The sequence below is a fragment of the Hypanus sabinus genome, chromosome 1 (assembly GCF_030144855.1).
Source record: "Hypanus sabinus isolate sHypSab1 chromosome 1, sHypSab1.hap1, whole genome shotgun sequence".
NCBI classification, from domain to species: Eukaryota; Metazoa; Chordata; class Chondrichthyes; order Myliobatiformes; family Dasyatidae; genus Hypanus; species Hypanus sabinus.
The window spans coordinates 244,622-260,408 of NC_082706.1; the positions used below are offsets into that span (position 1 = coordinate 244,622).

Here is a 15,787-nt window from a genome sequence, read left to right on the forward strand (position 1 = left end):
TGACTTATATCATTCCAGCACTGCATTTGCAATTCACCTAGGGATAGGGATCAATTGTAGGCAAAAGATACTAGGCTCTTTTGGGCATCATGTTTGGCACAGACTTGATGGGCTGAAGGGCATGTTCCTGAGCTGTACTGTTCCATGTCCTATGAGGATTGCACTGTACAGTAGTGGAACATGATTACACAGCCTTCTGACTCAGCAACAAGGAGTTCTAGGATATCCAAGAGGTATAGGCAGATGCAATGACTCAGATCCTATTTTACTCTTACATACTATTCAGGCACCTCGTTTGCAAGCCATATTAGCACAAAGATTCAACAGCAGAACAGTCTGGACTTGGTTTTCTTTTGTTGTGTCAGGGTAGTAGAGCTACTCCAATGTTATACTTTCTCCACATTGATCAACCTTGTTCAACTAGTTCCAGATACAGTATATCTGGGTCACAGTTAAATGTTAATACTTGATATTCCAATGATGATTGCCAAGATCATCTGACACTTAAACATACACCTGTTGAACTGTGAGATGCCATTGTGTGTGCACAGTGGTTTATTCAGGGACACACTGCCATCCGACATCTGCTCCTGTAGGTGTCAGCTCCATTCTGCTACTCCCTAGTGCCCAAACATAATTCCTCAGCCTTTGATATACTGGTAGTTGGCTCATAATCAAGAGGTGGAGTAGATTTACAAAAACTCCAAACCTTTGAAGTCTTATAGGGTTTCTATTCCCTAAACCAAAATCTTTTTCAAAGAGCTTTGATAAAAATAGGAAGGGTATCAGCTCTGGCCAGGAAAAGTATCTTCAGTTCTAATCCCTACATCAGGTATTTCAAATAACCTGAAAACCCTTAACAGTACTTTGGACTGTGCTCTTTTTCTCTCAATCCTGAAATAGCATCATTGTTTATTTTTCACATGTGTAAGTTAAGTATAATTTATGCTTATTAAGTTTATATTTGTTAAATTTATTTTTATCCTCATAGTATCATGCAGCTGCTGCAAGACACAAATTTTCATGGCATTTATACCCTGTGTGTATGCCTATTACAATGAACTTCAACTTGAATTCACCTATACTACAGTTTTTACTCATTTGAGGAGAACTAATGACAGAAAAGTACAGAAGTAATTTCATTGGAACTCTCTGTATGGTGATATTTACATGAAGAATTTCACAATCTCAAGGTCTTAGAGTCAGAGTAATTCTGCAAGGAAACAGGCTCTTCCGCCCATCTACTCTATGCCGACCAAAACATCCTTCTTGCTAGTCCCCATTGCCCATGGTTGACCCATAACCCTCTAAGCCTCACCGTTCCATGTACCTATCCAAATAACTTGTAAATATTGCAACTGTATCTGCCTCAACCACTTCCTTCGCCAGCTCATTCCAGGTACTCACTACTCAGTGAGTAAATAAGTTATCCTTCAGGTTTCTTTTAAGTCTCTCCCCTCCTCTTTTGTATCTGTGCCCTTTAGACTCCCTAACTCTGGGGAAAAGACTATGACCACCCACCTTATCCACACCCCTCATGTTTTTATAAACTTTTATGAGGTCACTCATCATTCTCCTGTGCTCCAAGAAATAAAGATGCAAAGTGGCCAGCCTCTATAATTCAGACCTCTAGTCCAGGCAGCATCTCATAAATCACTTCAGAATCAGAATCAGGTTTATTATCACCTGCATTTGACGTGAAATTTGTTAACTTAGCAGCAGCAGTTCAATGCAATTCATAATCTAGCAAAGAGAAAAAAAATAAAATAAAAAAAATAAATAAACAAGTAATCAATTATGTATATTAAATAGATTTTTTAAAAGTGCAAAAACAGAAATACTGTATATTAAGAAAAAGTGAGGAAGTGTCCAAAGATTCAATGTCCATTTAGGAATTGGATGGCAGAGGGGAAGAAACTGTTCCTGAATCGCTGAGTGTAACTCAGTTTCTGGTGCCTGTTTCTGTACCTGATGGTAACAGTGAGAAAAGGGCATGCCATGGTTGCTGGAGGTCCTTAATAATGGACGCTGCCTTTCTGAGACATCACTCCCTGAAAATGTCCTGGGTACTTTGTAGGCTAGTCCCCAAGATGGCGCTGACTAGATTTACAACCCTTTGCAGCTTTTTTTGGTCCTGTGCCATAGCACCTCCATACCAGACAATGATGTAGCCTATCAGAATGCTCTCCACAGTACAACTATAAAAGTTTTTGAGTGTATTTGTTGACATGCCAAATCTCTTCAAACTCCTAATAAAGTATAGCTGCTATCTTGGCTTCTTTATAACTACATCGATATGTTGGAATCAGGGTAGATCCTCAGAGATCTCGACACCCAGGAAAGTGAAACTGCTCACTCTCTCCACTTCTGATGCTTCTATGAGGATTGGTATGTGTTCCTTCGTCTTACCCTTCCTGATGTCCACAATCAGCTCTTTCATCTTACTGACGTTGAGAGCCAGTTTATTGCTGCGGCACCACTCCACTAGTTGGCATATCTCACTCCCATATCCCCACTCATCACCACCTGAGATTCTACAAACAATGGTTATATTATCAGCAAATTTATAGATGGTATTTGAGCTATGCATAGCCACACAGTCATGTGTATATAGAGAGTAGAGCGGTGGACTAAGCACACAGCCCTGAGGTGCACTAGTGTTGATTGCCAGTGAGGAGGATGTGTTATCACCAATCCACACAGATTGTGGTCTTCTGGTTAGGAAGTTGAGGATCCATTTGCAGAGGGAGGTACAGAGGCTCAGGTTCTGCAACTTCTCAATCAGGATAGTGGGACTGATGGTATTAAATGCTGAGCTAAAGTCGATGAACAGCATCCTGATGAAGATGTTTGTGCTGTCCAGGTGGTCTAAAGCTGTGAGGAGAGCCATTAAGATTGCGTCTGCCGTTGACTTATTGTGGTGATGGGCAAATTGTAATGGGTCCAGCTCCTTGCTGAGACAGGAGTTCAGGCCAGTCACAACCAACCTCTCAAAGCATTTCAACACTGTCGATGTGAGTGCTACTGGGCAATAGTTATTAAGGCAGCCCACATTATTCTTCTTAGGCACTGGTATAATTGTTGCCTTTTTGAAGCACGATCTCACCCTAAAACAGGGTGACCAAAACACAACACTCCATAGGCAGCGTCACCAGCAACTTACATATCTGTAACATAATGACCCTGCTCCTAAACTCAATACCCTGACTGATGAAGGCCAGCATGCCTTCTTTTCCACTCTTACCTATCTGTGCAGCTGCTTACAGCAAATTGTGCACTTGTACTCCCAGGTCCCTTTGTCCCACAATACTCATATGTATCCTGATTTTCACTGGACACATCCTACTCTGGTCTGAATGCCCAAAATCTCCTCTTTCAATATTTTATTAGTTTCTACATAAAGGAACACAGAGTACAAGAAGATATATATTATAAGTCAAAAGAAAAAAAAGTACCAAATACATTGTATTAAAAATACAGTTACAATCACAAAATCTTGTATTCATAAAAATTAAATTAAATCATAATATTGAAATATAATAATTTTGTTTTACAGAAAAAAAATCTAAACCCACTACCAAAGTCAGAGCTGTTAGGAAAAACAAGAAAAAAGGGAAAAAACCTTTGTCATATAATATAATATATTATTAGCTACCATCTCTACTTTTACAACAAACCAAAGGTTTTGAAAATAACTCAAAAATGGACCCACAACGTATAAAAGTCTTGGCTAGATTCAAAAACTGAATATCGGATCTTCTCTAAATTTAAGCATGATATAATACCCCGTAACCATTGAGCATGAGTAGGCAGAACAGCATCCTTCCATTTATGCAAGAGTGCCCTCCTAGCTATAAGAGAAGTAAAAGCCAAGATATGCAAATCAGGTGTCTCCCTCACAGGAGATGGGATGTTATGTTGAAGTTGTACAAGGCATTGGTGAGGTCTAATCTGGAGTATTGTGTGCTGTTTTGTTCACCTACCTACAGGAAAGATGTAAATAAGGTTGAAAGAGTACAGAGAAAATTTACAAGGATGTTGCCAGATCTGGAGGACCTGCGTTACAAGGAAAGGTTGAATTGAGCATAGAAGAATGAGGGGAGATTTGATAGAGGTATATAAAATTATGATGGGTGTAGATAGAGTGAATACAAGCAGGCTTTTTCCACTGAGGCTAGGGGGAAAAAAAATCCAGCGGATATGGGTTAAGGGTGAAGGGGGAAAAGTTTAAAGGGAACATTTAAATGAATATTATAGAATTTTTTGAAGATGTAACTAGTAGAGTGGATAGGGGAGAGCCAGTGGATGTGGTATATTTAGATTTTCTAAAGGCTTTTGACAAGGTCCCACACAGGAGATTAGTGTGCAAACTTAAAGCACACGGTATTGGGGGTATGGTATTGATGTGGATAGAGAATTGGTTGGCAGACAGGAAGCAAAGAGTGGGAGTAAACGGGACCTTTTCAGAATGGCAGGCAGTGACTAGTGGGGTACCGCAAGGCTCAGTGCTGGGACCCCAGTTGTTTACAATATATATTAATGATTTAGACGAGGGAATTAAATGCAGCATCTCCAAGTTTGAGGATGACACGAAGCTGGGTGGCAGTGTTAGCTGTGAGGAGGATGCTAAGAGATGCAGGAGGACTTGGATAGGTTAGGTGAGTGGGCAAATTCATGGCAGATGCAATTTAATGTGGATAAATGTGAGGTTATCCACTTTGGTTGCAAGAACAGGAAAACAGATTATTATCTGAATGGTGGCCGATTAGGAAAAGGGGAGATGCAATGAGACCTGGGTATCATTGTACACCAGTCATTGAAGGTGGGTATGCAGGTACAGTAGGCAGTGATAATGGCAAATGGTATGTTGGCATTCATAGCAAAAGGAATTGAGTACAGGAGCAGGGAGGTTCTACTGCAGTTGTACAAGGCCTTGGTGAGACTGCACCTAGAATATTGTGTGCAGTTTTGGTACCCTAATCTGAAGAAAGACATTCTTGCCATAGAGGGAGTACAGAGAAGGTTCACCAGATTGATTCCTGGGATGGCAGGACTTTCATATGAAGAAAGACTGGATCGTCTAGGCTTATACTCACTGGAATTTAGAAGATTGAGGGGGGATCTTATTGAAACATATAAAATTCTAAAGGGATTGGACAGGCTAGATGCAGGAAGATTGTTTCCGATATTGGGGAAGTCCAGAATGAGGGGTCACAGTTTAAGGATAAAGGGGAAGCCTTTTAGGACTGAGATGAGGAAAAACTTCTTCACACAGAGAGTGGTAAATCTATGGAATTCTCTGCCACAGGAAACAGTTGAGGCCGGTTCATTGGCTATATTTAAGAGGTAGGTAGATATGGCCGTTGTGGCTAAAGGGATCAGGGGTATGGAGAGAAAGCAGGTACAGGGTTCTGAGTTGGATGATCAGCCATGATCATACTGAATGGCGGTGCAGGCTCGAAGGGCCAAATGGCCTACTCCTGCACCTATTTTCTATGTTTCTATTAGGAGGGACATCTTCACACAGAGAATGGTGGGAGTGTGGAATGAGCTGCCAGATGATGAGGTAAATGCGGGCTCACTTTTAACAATGAAGAAAAACTTGGACAGGTACATGGATGAGAGGTGTATGGAAGGATATGGGCCAGGTGCAGGTCAGTGGGACTAGGCAGAAAAATAGTTCAGCACAGCCAAGAAGGGCCAAAAGGCCTGTTTTTGTGCTCTAATGTTCTATGGTTCTATGTTCAGACAGTACTCCTTAGAATACAGTGAAAATTTACAAGGATGTTGCCAGGTCTAGAGGACCTAAATTATAAGAAAAGATTGAATACGTTAGGACTGTATTCCTTAAAACATAGATGACAGAGAGGAGATTTGATAGAGATATTCAAAATTATGAGGGGTATATATGCAAGTAGGCTTTTCCCATTGAAGTTGGGTGGGACTATAATCATAGGTCATGGATTAAGGATGAAAGGTGAAAAGTTTAAGGGGAACATAAGGGGAAACTTCTTCACTCAATGGGTTGTGGGAGTGCTGAATTAGCTGGCAGTACTAGTGGTGCACAAGAGCCCGATTTCAACATTTAAGGGAAGTTTGGATAGGTACTTGAATAGTAAGGATATAGAGGGCAATGGTCCCAGTGCAAGTTAATGGGAGTAGGCAGTTTAAATAGTTTTGGCATGGATTTGATTAGCTGAAAGGCCTTTTTTCCATGCTGTACTTCTCTATGAATCTAACATGCTATGACTCTATTGAACGCTGAGCTATAGTTGATGAATAGCATCCTGATGTATGCATCTTTGCTGTCCAGATGTTCCAGGATAGAGTGAAAAGCCAATGAAATGGCATCTGCTGTTGACCTGTTGACCAATACACAAATTCAAGTAGACCTAAGTCACTCCTCAGGTAGGAGTTGATATGTTTCATCACTAACCTCTCAGTACACTTCGTCACTGTGGATGTGAGTACTACTGAGGAAAGTCATCGAGACAGGTTCTTCTTGGGCACTAGTATAATTGAAGCCTGCTTGAAGCAGATGAGTATCACACACTGCCGAAGTGAGAGTTTAAAGATCTCAGTGAATGCACCAGTTAGTTGAACAGCACAGGTCTTTGGTACTTGGCCACGTACCCCATCTGGACCAGATGCTTTTCATGGGTTCACCCCCATGAAGGTTGCTCGCATGTTGGCTTCAGAGAATGAAGTTATAGGATCATCGGGGGGATGTGGGAGTTTGTGATAGCTCCTTCATGTTGAAGGTCAAAGTGAGTGTAGAAGTGCATTGAGGTCATCTGGATATGAAGCCTTGCTATTGCCTATGTCCCGTGATTTAACTTTATAAGAGGTGATAGTATTCAAGCCCTGCCACAACTGTTGAGAATCCTTCATTGATTCAAGTTTGGTCCAGAATTGCCACTTCCAGATATCATATCTGGATCTCTTGTAACTTTCTTGATCACTAGTCTTGAATGCCACTTATCTGGCCCACAGCAGACTTCGAATTTTATGGTTCATCCTTATTATCCTCATTTCTTTGGCATCCATGAAATTCTCCTTAGTAAACACCAAGAAGGAACTGACATAAACAATTTCAGCTATCTCCTCTGGTCTCACACACAGGAAATAATGGCCTTTAAGAGCACCATGTCTAGACACCAGGCCACCCCGCCCCCCCCATTCTTGATCATATTCTGACAATATGTTCATAATTTCCTTGAAATAATGTAACATTCCCCAGAGGAAGAGTTGGTTCGATTATTCAGTGAGATTTTGGAAATCTGTAGCTCAGTGGTAACACACCTCAACACCCTTAAACAACTTAACCTTTCCCTTTTGTGCAAAGAAGCACTTCCTGATTTCCTGCTTAAGTTGTCAACTCTAATGTTAAGATTCTTTAACATTAGAACAGAAGAAATTTCTTTAGTGGGAGGAGGGATGTATCTGTGAAATTCATTATAATGAACAGCTGTGGAAGCCAATAATTGGGTATATTCAAAGTGGAGATTGATAGGTTCTTGAATAGTAAGGACATTATGTGGAGAAGGCAGGAGAATGAGCTTGAGAGGACAAAATAAATGAGACATGATTGAGTGACTGAGTGGACTCGATGGACCAAATAGCCTAATTCTCCTTCTATGTCTTATAGTCTTTTCCTATTGTTCCATGTCCACTAACCAAGTAAAATAGATTTGAAAAACACTGCCTAGGTCACTGCCCTACAGTCAGGACATGATTATGCAACCTCTTAAATCCTAGTATCATTCACAGTAATCTGTAGTTGATTCCTTTCGCTTCTTTGGGATCAGTGTGTTCCTCCCTGCTGCTACTTGTACTGAGCTCTGGAAGAAAAAGTGATTTGAACTTGAGAAAATATTTGATTCAAATGTCCCATCAGGGGCAATTCAGGATGGATAATAAGAGCTAGCCTTGACAGCAGACCCTTGAGGCCATAAACTCAAAAAGAAATAAAACGACTGTCGGGTGCTGGCAGGACAGAAAGGATTACACAACTGGATCTATCCCAAAGTTGAGCTTACATCAATCATATAAAATGCTTTGTTTTCCAGTTTGCCTCCAGACAGTGTTGAATAAAAGATTTAAGAATCTAAAGAGAGCAGGATTGCCCCGACAGATAAAATATCCAATGACTCGAAGGATTAGGTTTGCATTCAGGCAGAGCTTTCATTAATCTTATACCAAAAGGGACATTTTCTTATTTTGTCTGAAAAGTAACATCATCAACCCACAAAACCTCCTCCACTTTCCACCGATTATGCTTTCTCCTTATTAATATAGATCGAAACTTTTAATTTGTTTACACTTTGGAGTGCAGAGCAAAAGTCAGTTTTAACAGAAAGGTTTGTCTGAGTAACAGCAAGCATTGAAGAAAGGGATCAAAAAACTGATATTTTAATTTACCATCAATGCAACACAGGAGACAGGCAATTCAGCTCCTCTAATCTGTGCTGGTGTTTCATAGAACATAGAATAGTACAGCACATTACAGGCCCTTTGGCCCACAATGTTGTGCTGACCCTCAAACCCTGCCTCCCATATAACCCCCCACCTGAAATTCCTCCATATACCTGTCTAGTAGTCCCTTAAACTTCACTAGTGTATCTGCCTCCACCACTGACTCAGGAAGTGCATTCCATGCACCAACCAAACTCTGAGTGAAAAACCTTCCTCTCGAACTTCCCTCCACTTACCTTAAAGCCATGTGCTCTTGTACTAAGCAGTGGTGCCCTGGGGAAGAGGCGCTGGCTATCCACTCTGTCTATTCCTCCTAATATCTTGTACGCCTCTGTCATGTCTCATCTCATCTTCCTTCTCTCCAAAGAGTAAAGCCCTAGCTCCCTTAATCTCTGATCATAATCCATACTCTCTAAACCAGGCAGCATCCTGGTAAATCTCCTCTGTACCCTTTCCAATGCTTCCACATCTTTCCTATACTGAGGCGACCAGAACTGGACACAGTACTCCAATAACTAAAGTTTTAAAAAGCTGAATCATTACCTTGTGTCTCTTAAACTCTATCCCTCGACTTATGAAAGCTAACACCCCATAAGCTTTCTTAACTACCCTATCTGCCTGTGAGGCAACTATCAGAGATCTGTGGACATGTACCCCCAGATCCCTCTGCTCCTCCACACTACCAAGTATCCTGCCATTTACTTTGTACTCTGCCTTGGAGTTTATCCTTCCAAAATGTACCACCTCACACTTCTCCAGGTTGAACTCCATCTGCCACTTCTCAGCCCACTTCTGCATCCTATCAATGTCTCTCTGTAATCTTCGATAATCCTCTACACTATCTACAACACTACCAACCTTTGCGTCATCTGCAAACTTGCCAACCCACCCTTCTACCCCCACGTCCAGGTCGTTAATAAAAATCACAAAAAGTAGAGGTCCCAGATCAGATCCTTGTGGGACACCACTAGTCACAACCCTCCAATCTGAATGTATTCACTCCACCATGACCCTCTGCCTTCTGCAGGCAAGCCAATTCTGAATCCGCCTTGTCAAACTTCCCTGGATCCCATGCCTTCTGACTTTCTGAATAAGCCTACCGTGTGGAACCTTGTCAAATGCCTTACTAAAATCCATGTAGATCACATCCACTGCACTACCCTCATCTATATGCCTGGTCACCTCCTCAAAGAACTCTATCAGGCTTGTTGGGCACGATCTGCCCTTCACAAAGCCATGCTGACTGTCCCTGATCAGACCATGATTCTCTAAATGCCCAAAGATCCTATTTCTAAGAATCTTTTCCAGCAGCTTTCCCACCACAGACATAAGGCTCACTTGTCTATAATTACCTGGACTATCCTTACTACTTTTTTTGAACAAGGGGACAACATTCGCCTCCCTCCAATCCTCCGGTACCATTCCCGTGGACAATGAGGACATAAAAGATCCTAGCCAGAGGTTCAGCAATCTCTTCCCTTGCCCCGTGGAGCAGCCTGGGGAATATTCCATCAGGCCCCGGGGACTTATCTGTCCTAATGTATTTTAACAGCTCCAACACCTCTTCCCCCTTAATATCAACATGCTCCAGAACATCAACCACACTCATATTGTCCTCACCGTAATCAAGTTCCCTCTCAGTGGTGAATACAGAAGAGAAGTATTCATTGAGGACCTTCCTCACTTACACAGCCTCCAGGCACATCTTTCCACTTTTATCTCTAATTGGTCCTACCTTCACTCCTGTCATCCTTTTGTTCTTCACATAATTGAAGAATGCCTTGGGGTTTTCCTTTACCCTACTCGCCAAGGCCTTCTCATGCCCCCTTCTTAAGCTCCTTTCTTGCTACCCTATATTCCCCAATAGAGCCATCTAATCCTTGCTTCCTAAACCTCATGTATGCTGCTTTCTTCCACCTGACTAGATTTTCCACTTCACTTGTCACCCATGGTTCCTTCACCCTACCATTCTTTATCTTCCTCACCGGGACAAATTTATCCCTAGGTGTGACTACCTTCCTGTAGCTCTCATCTATGACTGCCTCATTCTCCCTTAAGAGTCGAAGGTCATCCAGCTGCTGGTCCAGATTCCTCACATGGCCTTCCAGATCACCCAGCCACAAGCACTTCTGGCAGATGTGACTCTGCGGGAGAGGTGAGTTCCCCCATTACTGCCACATCTCACAGTAGAGGCACATCACTGTCTCAGGAGACATTGCAAAGACTAACTGGGAACAAGCTCGAGTCTCATCGAAGCCTCTCGAGTCAAAGCCTCAAATCTCCACTCCTTCACTGACCCACTCACTCACTGGCCGCTTCGCTTGAGCTACCCCTGTATTTATTTGTTTCAGCTTTTCAAACTGCTTGGTCACCTGACCTCGATTGCCCAATCAGCTGCTTTCTGCTGGGTCTGAGCTATTCAAATCTTGACTGTCTAATGAACAGCTTTCTGCTGAGCTATTCAAATCTGATTGACTTGATTGCACAGTCCACCTGCCAAAACTGCCAGAATCTCTCGAGTCAAAGCCTCAAATCTCCACTCCTTCACTGGCCCACTCAATCACTGGCTGCTTTCCACTCTCAACCACCTTCACTGTAATCTCATTCTGTCGCTTTCAGTCTCCTGTGTTAATCCAATCTTCCCTTAAACCTCTGTTTGCTTTCCCCCTCGTTCATTTTTCATGCGAACAACTTCACTTTCCTCATGGGTTAAGAAGTTTCTCATGTCATTACAGTTCTCTCTTTTGAACTCGCAAGTGGAAAATCACAAAGATAGCTGTTAACCACCTTTCAGCTTTCTCCTGCACCAAAGAGATTTCTAGAACTGTCAGTTTTTCCTCCTCTGGGTCTGCATTTCATATTTACATCATTTTCAGCAGACTGTACACAGTACACAGGGCTGCTCATCACAGAGAAAGTCTCCAGACAGACAATTATGCAGCTGCATACATGAACATGAAGGTAGATTGATCATTCTAGACCTTCACAATTGTGCCCTGGTGTAATGAGGAAAGAAAAGAGGGAGGGTTTGTAGGCTAATTAATAATCTGACAGGTCCTGACATGCAAGTTGCTTCCTGGCCATAACTATTTTTAAAACTAATCCTTTATGATTGGCTCCACAACCCAAGTGATCAATTTCCACTGAATAAAGAGATTCAAACCAGAAATCAACCTAATCCAGAGTTCCAGTCACCATTACAGAGACATGTTTGAAGTGGGAAATTGAACCCGACCTTCCAACTCATGAGGATGGAAAACCATCTGTTGACATTAGTAGTTTATAAAGTCATGAGGGGAACAGAAAACTTAATTGGTCACAATTTATTTCCAACATACAGGAATCTGAATCTATAGGGTTTAGATAGAGAGGGAAAAGTTTAGCAGAGACCTGAAGAGCAACTGTTTTCACAAAGAGGATGGTGGGTATAGAACATAGACTATTACAGCACAGTTTAGGCTCTTTGGTCAATAATGTTGTGATCTAAGATCAATCTAACCCTTCTTCCCTTCTCCTATGGTCCAGTGTCCTCTCCTGTCAGATTTCTTCATCTTCAGCCCTTTACCTCTGCCACCTATCACCTTCTTACTTCATCACTCCTTCCCCATACACCCACCTTCCCCCATACCCAGTTTCACCTGCTAACTGCCAGCTTGTACTTTGCATTATCACTTATCGCTCTCCTAAATCCAATGCCTGCTTTCTCTAAGAAATTCACAGAATTCTCATCCTCCATTATATTGAACAAAATTGTCATCACTGGTGATTTTAATATTCATATTAATAATCTCTCAAGTGTGAACTCTATGGCAGCTAAATTCATGATTTACTAGACAGCCTACATCTTACCAAGTATGTCACTGAGCCCACCCATTAACTTGGAAATGTACTTGTTTTAGTAATGGCAAAAGGGTTCAATATTATTAAAATATCTGTTTGATATCACTAACTCTGATCAATTTTGTGTATTTTTTGATGCCCTCCTGCCCAGCCCCACTTAGTTAAAAGGAAATCACTTAGTAAAACGTTGTCATGGTTAAACAATTCTCTCTGTGAACTCAAGGGAAAATGGAGGAAAACTGGACCACGATAACACTTTCAAGAAAAAAATTAGGCTCATTTAATGCTCCTAAATGCTTTGCAAAAAGAGCTCATTTCCCCAAGATTATTACAGAAAATAGTGGTAATTCAATAATTTTTTTCTCAGCTATAAACTGACTGTTAAACCCTACCCCAGTCTACAATGTCCTTAGTCAAGCATTTGCTGATGTGAGGAACTTGCAATATTTTTTATCAAGAAAATTACTTACATTAGGGGGAATATAGCTACAGATACAGGTAACCTCCATAGCCAACCTTGTTAAAAGATAGCAACCCTGTTAAAATTTACAAGTATTTCCAATTCAGAACTGTATAAGATTGTAAAAAAGACTCATAGAAACATAGAAAATAGGTGCAGGAGCAGGCCATTCAGCCCTTCAAGCCTGCACCGCCATTCAGTATGATCATGGCTGATCATCCAACTCAGAACCCTGTACCTGCTTTCTCTCCATACCCCCTGATCCCTTTAGCCACAAGGGCCATATCTAACTACCTCTTAAATATAGCCAATGAACCGGCCTCAACTGTTTCCTGTGGCAGAGACTTCCATAGATTCACCACTCTCTGTGTGAAGAAGTTTTTCCTCATCTCGGTCCTAAAAGGCTTCCCCTTTATCCTTAAACTGTGACCCCTCGTTCTGGACTTCCCCAATATTGAAAACAATCTTCCTGCATCTAGCCTGTCCATTCCCTTTAGAATTTTATATGTTTCAATAAGATCCCCCCTCAATCTTCTAAATTCCAGTGAGAATAAGCCTAGACGATCCAGTCTTTCTTCAAATGAAAGTCCTGCCATCCCAGGAATCAATCTGGTGAACCTTCTCTGTACTCCCTCTATGGCAAGAATGTCTTTCCTCAGATTAGGGGACCAAAACTGCACACAATATTCTAGGTGCGGTCTCACCAAGGTCTAAATCTGTTGGAGTTTTTCGAGGATGTAACCAGGAAGTTAGATGGGGGAGATCCAGTGAATGTAGTGTACCTTGATTTTCAGAAGGCATCTGATAAGGTCCCACATAGGAGATTGATGGGTAAAATCAAAGCTCATGGCATTGGGGGGAAGACATTGACATGGATAGAAAACTGGTTGGCAGATAGAAAGCAAAGGGTAGTGGTGAATGGGTGTTTCTCGAAATGGCAGGTGGTGACTAGTGGGGTGCCACAGGGCTCGGTATTGGGACCACAACTGTTTATGATTTACGTCAACGATTTAGATGAAGGCATTGAGAATAACATTAGCAAATTTGCTGATGATACTAAGCTGGGTAGCAGTGTGACGTGAGGAGACTGTTAGGAGAATTCAGGGTGACTTGGATAGACTGGGTGAGTGGGCAGGTACTTGGCAGATGGCGTTTAATGTGAATAAGTGTGAGGTTATCCACTTTGGGAGTAAGAACAGGAAGGCAGATTATTATCTGAACGGTGTAGAGTCAGGTAAGGGAGAAATACAAAGAGATCTAGGAGTCCTTGTTCATCAGTCACTGAAGGTGAATGAGCAAGTGTAGCAGACAGTGAAGAAGGCTAATGGAATGTTGGCCTTTATTACAAAGGGAATTGAGTACAAGAGCAAGGAAATCCTTTTGCATTTGTACACCTGGAGTATTATGTACAGTTTTGGTCTCCAGGGTTAAGGAAGGACATCCTGGCTGTAGAGGAAGTGCAGTGTAGATTCACGAGGTTAATGCCTGGGATGTCTGGACTGTCTTACGCAGAGAGGTTAGAAAGACTGGGCTTGTACACGCTGGAATTAAGGAGATTGAGAGGGGATCTGATTGAAACATATAAGATTATTAAGGGATTGGACAAGATAGAGGTAGGAAATATGTTCCAGATGCTGGGAGAGTCCAGTACCAGATGGCATGGTTTAAGAATAAGGGGTAGGTCATTTAGGACAGAGTTAAGGAAAAACTTCTTCTCCCAGAGAGTTGTCTGGGGTCAGGGGGTCTGGAATGCACTGCCTCGGAAGGCAGTGGAGGTCAATTCTCTGGATGCTTTCAAGAAGGAGCTAGATAGGAATCTTATGGATAGGGGAATCAAGGGATATGGGGACAAGGCAGGAACCGGGTATTGATAGTAGATGATCAGCCATGATCTCAAAGTGGCGGTGCAGGCTTGAAGGGCCGAATGGTCTACTTCTGCACCTATTGTCTATTGTACAACTGCAGTAGAACCTCCCTGCTCCTGTACTCAAATCCTTTTGCTATGAATGCCAACATACCATTTTCCTTTATCACCACCTGCTGTACCTGCATGCCCACCTTCAATGACTGGTGTACAATGACACCCAGGTCTCGTTGCATCTCCCCTTTTCCTAATCGGCCACCATTCAGATAATAATCTGTTTTCCTGTTCTTGCAACCAAAGTGGATAACCTCACATTTAACCACATTAAATTGCATCTGCCATTAATTTGCCCACTCACCTAACCTATCCAAGTCCTCCTGCATCTCTTAGCATCCTCCTCACAGCTAACACTGCCACCCAGCTTCGTGTCATCCTCAAACTTGGAGATGCTGCATTTAATTCCCTCGTCTAAATCATTAATATATATTGTAAACAACTGGGGTCCCAGCACTGAGCCTTGTGGTACTCCACTGGTCACTGCCTGCCATTCTGAAAAGGTTCCATTTACTCCCACTCTTTGCTTCCTGTCTGTCAACCAATTCTCTATCCACATCAATACCATACCCCCAATACCATGTGCTTTAAGTTTGCACACTAATCTCCTGTATGACCCCCAAATCCTAAGAACTTTCTATAGGGGCATGATTGAGAGCATTCTGACTGGCTGCATCACTGCCTGGTATGGGAAATATACTTCCCTCAATCACAGGACTAATATGACAGGAGGAGTTCAAAGTTTTGTGAGCAAGAGAGGTGCTGCAGATCCACCGGTTGCTGGAGCAAGAGTGGCAGTGATAACTGGAAGAAAGTGGAGAGCAGAGGCTGCAGTGGAAGAAGCTGAGGCGACATTGCGCCACAAAGTGCTGTTGGGGGCAGTCGCCAAGTGAGAAGTTGGTCTTGGAAGCCTTGAAGTCCCCCATTTTCACAAAGTACAAGAGCAATGGGAACTGGTCCAGAATGAAGAAAGGGCAGCTGTGGAGGAGGAGAGGACCAGCAGAGCAGTGGCAATGAAACAGCAAAAAGCCTGGACCAAATGGGAATAGGTGATCGAGCGAAGTTGTATCCACACCGCTCAAGTTCCTTATCCA

General features: G+C 42.3%; 1 protein-coding gene and 1 long non-coding RNA gene across 4 annotated transcripts in view; one reads left to right on the plus strand and one right to left on the minus strand.

Annotated features, from left to right (window-relative positions):
* The window catches only part of LOC132387011 (uncharacterized), a 609,870-nt gene that overhangs the window by 216,444 nt on the left and 377,639 nt on the right, over positions 1 to 15,787 (plus strand). The window lies entirely within an intron of this gene.
* LOC132386823 (protransforming growth factor alpha-like) overlaps positions 1 to 15,787 on the minus strand; it is a 120,046-nt gene that overhangs the window by 5,985 nt on the left and 98,274 nt on the right. The window lies entirely within an intron of this gene.